This window comes from Camelina sativa, chromosome 2, assembly GCF_000633955.1.
Source record: "Camelina sativa cultivar DH55 chromosome 2, Cs, whole genome shotgun sequence".
Taxonomy (NCBI): Eukaryota; Viridiplantae; Streptophyta; class Magnoliopsida; order Brassicales; family Brassicaceae; genus Camelina; species Camelina sativa.
In genome coordinates this window covers 13,636,715-13,645,688 of record NC_025686.1, presented here as the reverse complement: position 1 = coordinate 13,645,688, position 8,974 = coordinate 13,636,715, and positions in this window count along the sequence as shown.

The following is an 8,974-nucleotide window of genomic DNA, read 5'->3' as shown; positions in this document are numbered from 1 at the left end:
GAAGAGCAGTTTCAACAACAAGATGGGGAGACTATGCAGCTAGAGGATGTTAACTACATCAACAACCAAGGAGGTTACAATAGAGGGTACAACAACTTCAAGCCGAATCCGAATCTGTCTTATCGGAACCCGAATGTTGCGAATCCTCAAGATCAAACCTACCCATCTGCAGTTCAAGGGAACCAGACCCAACAGAAGCCTTTTGTCCAGTACAACCAAGGCTATGCGCCTAAACAACAATACCAAGGGACCTACAACCAACCACCAGGGTTCCAACAACACCAAGGTCCACCGAACCAGTCACAAGAAGCCGAGTTGCGTGGTCTTATTCAGCAAATGATTCAGCAACAGGCTACATGTTCTATGGACATCGCGAAACAATTCGCCGAAATGAGCAACAAGATCGACTCAGGATACAATGACCTCAATGCCAAGTACGAATCACTCAACACAAAGGTTCGATACCTGGAAGGCCACCACAACAACCAACCCGCACCAAAGATCAATCAACTACCGGATAAAGCTGTTCAAAACCCCAAGGATTATGCGACTACTCAAGCTATTTTCCTAGATGATGATTATGAGGACAACCTCACTGGGGACAGTGATGGTCAAGATGGGGAGGATGTGTCATACTCTGGAGAGAAACACCTTCTTATGTGTCAGTCTCCGTTTCAATACAAAAGCTGATGTGTCATGCTCTGGAGAGAAACACCTTCTTCTTTTATTATACTAGATTTTGAAGCCACGCTACGCGTGGGTTATTTGATATATTTTGGTAAAAGTTATATATGCTTGATCACAATTATGAAATATTAGCTTATATAAGATTTTAAATTACAATTGATTGGTGAAATATTTATTTTTAAAAAATATAAAAGTCACTTGTGTTCAAAATTTAAATCTGATCAAAAGAATAATGAAATTAATTGGATGTTCAGGCGAGGCGGATCGAACTGGTGACCTAGCATATTCTAAACCGTTTCTTTGATCATCAGACAAAGAAGCCATTTTTATAATCATGAATTAATCTTGTTTTCTCACATTTAATTGACTACCAGCATCTATGTCTTCGTGATTTATTTTTCCCTATGTTTTTTATGATTTATTTTTTACTGTTTTCTTACTCTCATATTCTTTCTCATCATTTTCGTTGTTAAATTTTCATATTAAATGTCATCGTTACTTTTACCGTCCGGTTCTTCATTATACTCCTTCTTCTTTCTCTTCCTCATCACCTTCCTCACATTCTTCCACTGAATAATCATTTAAAACATTTTTTTAGACTACCAGACAACTTGTTGATTAATCAAACTCTAATACCAAAATCATTGCCTCTTATCTCGTAAAATTTGTGCAATTTTACGAACCAACTTAGTCACTACATGCACCCAGTTATTGATACTTTCACCTTTATATTTACTCGGTTTTAGATCCACACGTATTGAAACTTTTCAAACCAAAATCCTTAATACTACAAAATTGCAAATTACAAAGTTTAAATATTCATAATATTTGAACTTTTTAAAAGTTTCAATAATTATAATATTTAAATTTTTTTTAATTTGGACGCCTGATAAATCAAGCTTCCTGGTCATTCGTAGTTGGAAGCATATTAGTCTTATTTATAGTGGTTCTCAGCCATTGTCTAAAATAATTATAGCCGATGTGGGACGTTGTAAATACACTTATTTATAAGTATTTTAATATAGAAATTTAACATAATTTCAAAAATGTTAAGTATTGAGTTGTTTGATCCCGATTGGTTATTTAAAAAAATCAGAATATACAAAATTCTGGAAATTTTAAAAAATGTTAATTGGTGGCATGTCTAATCACTATTGGTTGTTTAAAATCCTATGTGGACGGTTTTAGAAGCTTATAGCTTCTACTTTTATTTAATATAGATTGACTAGGTTTTGAACCCACATTACGCGTGGGTTTATTTGATATATTTTTATAAAAATTATATATACTCACCCCGTTTCAAAATATAAGAAATGACCACTTAAAAAAAAGTTCAACCAATCATAAATAAAACTGCATAATAAAATATATTAAACAAATCTAAAAGTAGCATAACTTGAAAACATCTTATATTATGAAACAAAAAAAATTTCTCTAAAACATCTTATATTATGAAATACAGGAGTATGTGATTGATGACACTAATGAAATATTATCTTATAAAAATAAATTATATTAGTATTAAATAAAAATTTAAATTTCAGAGATACACAATTTTTTAAAATATAAAAATAAGTTGTGTTATACATTCAAATCAGATAAAAAAATCATGAATTTAACTCGACGTCCAAGCAAGGCAAATCAAACTGGTGACCTCACAATTTTTTAAAATATAAAAAAAGCTTGATGCACTATTTCCCTTCAACCCTTTGAGCATATTCTAAACCATTTCTTTAACCACCAAAAAAATGAAATAATTTTGTAATCTTGAATTTATCTCGTTTTTCATATTTAATTGATCGCTACCACCTATGTTTTTGTATTTTTTATTCAATTTTTTCTTATTTTTCATATTCTTTCTTGTTATTTTCATTGTCAAATTTTTATGGTAATTGTCATCGTTACTTTTATCTTGTTCTTCGTTATACTCTTCTTCTTTTTCTTCTTCTTCCTCGTCAAAATAATATCTGTGCTTTTCGTCGATCTTTCTTCTTTAAACTCAATAACATCAACTCAAGGTTTTGCGACGTCAATCCTTCTTTCTTAGACTTAAAAATAAAAATTTTACTGCAAGAATATCAAATCATATATCTTTTATTTCTATAAATTTTATTTTTTTTCTTCTAAAAATTCTTAATAATATAGATTGCTACTATATTTCCAAAAATGTTAATTAGTGAAATATCTAATTCTTATTGGTTGTTTTAAATCCTATATGAACACCTTTAGGAGTTTTTAGCCTCAAATTTTTATTAGTATAGATATAATATTTTAAAATTTCTATGGAGGTGAAGTAATTGTAATATTTTCAAACATTTAATGAAGTTTAAATATTTTTAATATTTGAACCTTTTAAAAGTTTCAATATTTATAATATTTTAAAATTTTAAAATTTATAAATTATATTTTTTAGAAACCTTTTATTAGCTAATAAATTTTAAAATTTGTAACACCCGTGTCCCAAAGAAAAGTAGAAGAACCAATCAATTTATGTGAAATCATAAAATTGCACGGTTTGGTTTAAGTTCACCCGGTTTAGAGCCAGTTTTTGGAAATCCTTAAGTGATGTATTTATAATTATATGGACGCCTCTTCTCTCTATTTGGTCGTGGCTGTTATTCAATACTTGTGTTGAGAGGAAGAAAGAGATAGAAAGAGAGGAGAGAGCATATTGTGGTGTGAAGGAGATTAAAGGAGAATGAGCAGAATCGTTAGGGTTTGGGAAGAAACAGTTTCGATATATCAAATCGTTGTCAAAGGTAACGAAATTTTGTACTCCCTCTGTTTCACAAAGAGTGTCATTCTGACATATTTCACACAAATTAAGAAAAGTTTGAATTATACATATTTGCCCCTATTTAATAAGTGATTAATGATCTAAACTCAATGAAAATAGCTTTGGGTTTAGGGGTAAAAAAGAGAATTTCGCATTAAAACACTCATTGGAAATGTAAAATGACATTCTTTGTGAAACAAAAAATTTTCTCCAAAATGACACTCTTTGTGAAACGGTGGGAGTAGATTTATTCTCAAGTCTTTCATCGTCATTCTCCTTTTTACAGAAGTGGATTGGGATTTAAATTCGATGATTTATTGGCAGTTTCGTGAGACACGTTTTCTCAGACGCGAATTGAGACCATCGGTGATTTTAACTTAGATCGTGGTCTCGTCTGATTTCTGATCGGCACGAGATTTTGTGGAACGCATTTTGACGTCTGGGAATAGCTTTTTACCGGAGGGATTTGATAGTTAACGGTTGGTTTTTTTTTAGGGTTTCCTCTTTAAGATTGTTTTTTTCTGATGTTTCTGTCCAGTTTGCTTCAAGGTTGGTTTTGGTTGTGTTACTTGTTGTAGGACGTTTCTGGACTGTTTCAGACGCAAGGAGAATTTCTTCTGGTTGTATTTGTTGTTAGAATCAGCTTGATAAGGTGAGTGCATGACCATGGCTTATCTAAGCCTGAGAATCCTTTGTTTACTTGATTTGTTGTGTTTTGTGGTGTTGTTCTTGCTTGTGGTGGTTGTGTTATGGTTATTAGAGGTTACTGAAGCTTTTGGGTGAGTTTGAAACGGATTGGAGATGATTGGAAGCAGATTTTCGACGATTGGCTTCGAGCAGAACGTGTCTGCGGAGTCGGTGTCGATCAACACCAAGTTGGTGTCGGTCAACACCATGTTTGGCCAGTGTCGATTGACACCTCCCTGGTGTCGGTCGACACCAAGTTGCTTGTTTTCGTGATTTCCTAGTTTGTTTGTGTTTGGTTGTTATTTGTTAGGCATTGGTTTCTCAGTTGCTTTTGTGTATAGCCCAGTAGATGGGAGGATTGTCTCACTAAGTATTTGTGATAATACTTACGCATCTCAATTGTTGTTTGTGGTGTGCAGGTTTGTGACGCGGAATCATGGCGATGAGGAGGAGGATGATCTAAGGTCTCGTTTGTGTGTAGTTGGTTATATTGTTTTCATTTGAACCTTGGATAGAGATATGCTAGGTTGTTGGATAGAATGGTTAGGAAGTTAATGTATTGATGATTTTGCTGGTTTTGTATTATTGGTATGTTTCCGCTGTGCTTAATGTTTTTGCTGGTCAAATGTTGAGTTGTGGTTTGGGTTGGTTAATTAAGTAGTATGAAATGCTTAATTATATATTGTATTATATTATTATTATTATTAAAAAAACGGGTCGAATCGTTTCAATTATGTGACAACCCGTCCCGTGAACCCCGCCAATGATGAAGACGAAAATTCAATGGTTAATTTAAAGATCATAAGATTTTGAAGTTTTAAAAGTTTTCAAAATATAATATTTGAACCTTTTAAAAATTTCAATATTTATAATATTTTAAACTATTTTAAAAACTTTTTAAAAGCTAAGAACTTTTAAAAGTTTCAATATTTATAATATTTAAACTTTTTAAAAAATTCAATATGATAATATTTTTTTTGAAAGTTTTTAAAGTTTTAATTTGATCAAAGAAAAAACCGGATCAAACCGAATAACTTTTAAACTTGGACGCTTAATAAATCAAGTTTTTCTGCTCATTTGTTGGAAGCATATTAATCTTATTTATACTGGTTCTGAACCATTGTCTACTTTTCTAGCCGATGTGGGATATTGTGCATGGTCTTTTTATTTCCATAAATTTAAAATTTTCCTTTTTCTAAAAAATTCTGGAAATTAAAAAAAATGTTAATGAATGACATGTCAAATTCTGATAGGTTGTTTTAAAATAATTTTTAATATAAAAAATTTTGGAAATTTGAAAAAATGTTAACGAGTGACATGTCTTATTACAATTGGAGGTTTTAAATCATAGGTGGACAGCCTTAGAAACTTATAACTTCTACTTTTTATTAGTATATACTAGGTTTTGAATCCACGCTACGCGTGGGTTTATTTGACATATTTTGATAAAAATTATATATGATTGATGACGGTAATGAAATGTTATCTTACAGAAAACTTTAAATTACTATTAAGGAAAAAATTAAATTTCTTATACACAATTTTTAAAAATATAAAAATTAGTTGTATTTTAAAATCAAATCTGATAAAAAAATCATGAATCTAACTCGACGTTCAGGCGAGGCGGATCAAACTGGTGACCTCACATATCTTAAACCATTTCTTTGGCCACCAGAAAAATGAAACAAATTTATAATTATGAATTTATCTCATTTTTCATATTTAATTGATCGCTATCACCTATGTTTTCATGTTTTTTATTTAATGTTTTCTTATTCTTCATATTCTTTCTTGTCATTTTCATTGTCAAATTTTATGGTAATTGTCATCGTTACTTTTACCATCCAGTTATTTGTTATACTCTTCTTCTTGTTCTTCCTCATCAACTTTTTCACATTCTTTCACTGAAAAAACGTTTTTTTAGACTACCACACAACTTGTTAACCCATCAAACTCCAAAAACAAAATCATTTTTTTCTCATAAAAAATTGTGCAATTCATGAAAACCAGCATAGTCAACATATGCACTCAATTATTGATAATTTCATCCATCTACTTCTCAAACCAAAATCCTTACTTTCAGAGAAAGTAATATGAACATATGTAGAGTAAAAACAATATTTGTGCTTTTCGTCGATCCTTCTTCTTTAAACTCAAATAACATCAAATCAAGGTCTTGCGACGTAAATACTTCTTTCTTATACTTAGAAATAATTCTTTTTACTGCAAACGTATCAAATCATCTGTAAATTCATACACAAAAACATGTTTTACAGCTCATAAGAGATATAAAATACAAACGGAGATAATTAAGATATTTTCAATATATTAAAAATTTTGATATATAATATTTTGTAATTCTTAAACTTTTAAATATGTAAAAGAGGTTAAATATTTAAAATAATTCAAAATTTAGATGTAATTTAATTATCTGTAACATTTTTTTAGAGTTAAATATTCTTGACACTTTTACTTTTTATAGAGTTTAAATAGTTATAATATTTTGACATTTTTATGGAGGTATTTATAATATTTCTAAACATTATATAATAAATATTTAAACCTTTAAAAATTTTAATTTGCTAAAATAAATCAAATAACTTTTAAATTTGGAAACCTGATAAATAAGCATAAATCAAGCAAACCTGATAAATTTATAGTTAAAAACATATTATTTTTATTTATAATGGTTCTCAACCATTGTCTAAAATTTTCTAGCCGATGTGGGACTTTGTACATATTTCTTTTACTTCTATAGCTTTTATTTTTTTTCCTAAAAAATCATAATAATATAGATTACTACTATATGTCCAAAAAATTTCTTAGCGAAAAATCTAATTCTTATTGGTATATAGTTTTTAGGAGTTTATAGCTTCAACTTTTTATTAGTATAGATATACTATCTTAAAATTTCTATGGAGGTTAAGTAATTGTAATATTTTAAAACATTCTATAAAGTTTAAATATTTTAATATTTGAACCTTTTAAAAAGTTTCAATATTTCTAACATTTAAAATTTTTAAAATTTATAAATTTAGATTTTTTAAAAAGCTTTTAGAAATTTCAATATTTATAATATTTTAAACTTTTAAAAGGTTCGAATATAATATTTGAACATTTTTAAAAGTTTCAATATTTGTAATATTTTAAACTATTAAAAGTTGAAAATTATAATATTTAAAAACTTTTTAAAAGCTAAGAGCTTTTAAAATTTCAATATTTATAATATTTAAAATTTTTTAAAAATTAAATATTATAATATTTTTGTAAAATTTTTAAAGTTTTAGTTTGATCAAATAAAAAACAGGATCAAACCGAATAAAACTTTTAAACTTGGACACCTGATAAATCAAGTTTTCGTGCTCATTCGTTGTTGGAAACATATTAATCTTATTTATACTGGTTTGAACCATTTTCTAAAAAATTTCTAGCCAATGTGGGATATTGTACATAGTTTTTTTATTTCCATAAATTTAAAATTTTCTTTTTTCTAAAAAATTCTGGAAATTTAGAAAATGTTAGTGAATGACATGTCAAATCCTCATAGGTTGTTTGAAGTAATTCTTAATATATATAATTCTGCAAATTTCTAAAAATGTTAATTAATGACATGTTGAATCCTTATTGGTTGTTTTAAAGCTTAGGTTTTAAAAACCTTTTAAATGTTAAGAAATTTTTAAAATTTATAAATTATAATTAAAGCTAAAATTTTTAGAAGTTTCGATATTTATAATATTTTAAATTTTTAAAAGATTCAAATATAATATTTGAATCTTTTAAAAAGTTTCAATATTTATAATATTTTAAACTATTAAAATTTTAAAATTATAATGTTAAAAGCTAAGAGCTTTTAAAATTTTCAATTTAAAATTTTTAAAAATTTAAATATTATAATATTTTTTTGAAACTTTTTAAAGTTTTAGTTTGATCAAATAAAAAACCGGATCAAACCGAATAAAACTTTTAAACTTTGACGCATGATAAATCAAGCTTTCCTGCTCATTCGTTGTTGGAAGCATATTAATCTTATTTATACTTGTTTGAACCATTGTCTAAAAAATTTCTAGCCAATGTGGGATGTTATACATAGTTTTTTTATTTCCATAAATTTAAAATTTTCCTTTTTCTAAAAAATACTAGAAATTTAGAAAATGTTAATGAATGACATGTCAAATCCTGATAGGTTGTTTAAAATAATTCTTAATATATAAAATTCTGCAAAATTTTAAAAATGTTAATTAGTGATATGTTGAATCCCTATTGGTTGTTTTAAAGCTTAGGTAGACAGTCTTAGAAGCTTATAGCTCCTACTTTTATTTAGTATAACTAGGTTTTGAACCCGCGCTATGCGCGGGTATATTTTTATAATTTGTTTTTATATATTTATAAGCTTATTTTGTTTAATAGCTATACATTAATATCTAATAATAAAATTAATTTCTACTTTCTTTTAATTCAATTTTTCATTTTTTAAAAAATTAAAATTTTATCATTTATTTTTTAATTTTTATTTAAAATTTTAATTTGAATAAAAATATATTAATAGTAGAATTATAGGAATAATGTTATAGAAATATGATTTGTCAATTTCTCTTGCTAACTATTAGAAATATCAAATTTAAAAATGTTACATTTTCTTATTAGCCTATTAGTAAAACATTTATAAAAATGTTTACAAAACATTAGAAATAAGTACTATAGTTTATACCAAAAAAAGAAAAAAAAAACTACCAATAAAAGTACACGTGTGTTAAATGCAAATATTTAAAGAAACTTTAGTGTGGTATTATAAATGTAGAAGTCATGTGATTTAATCATAGCCAC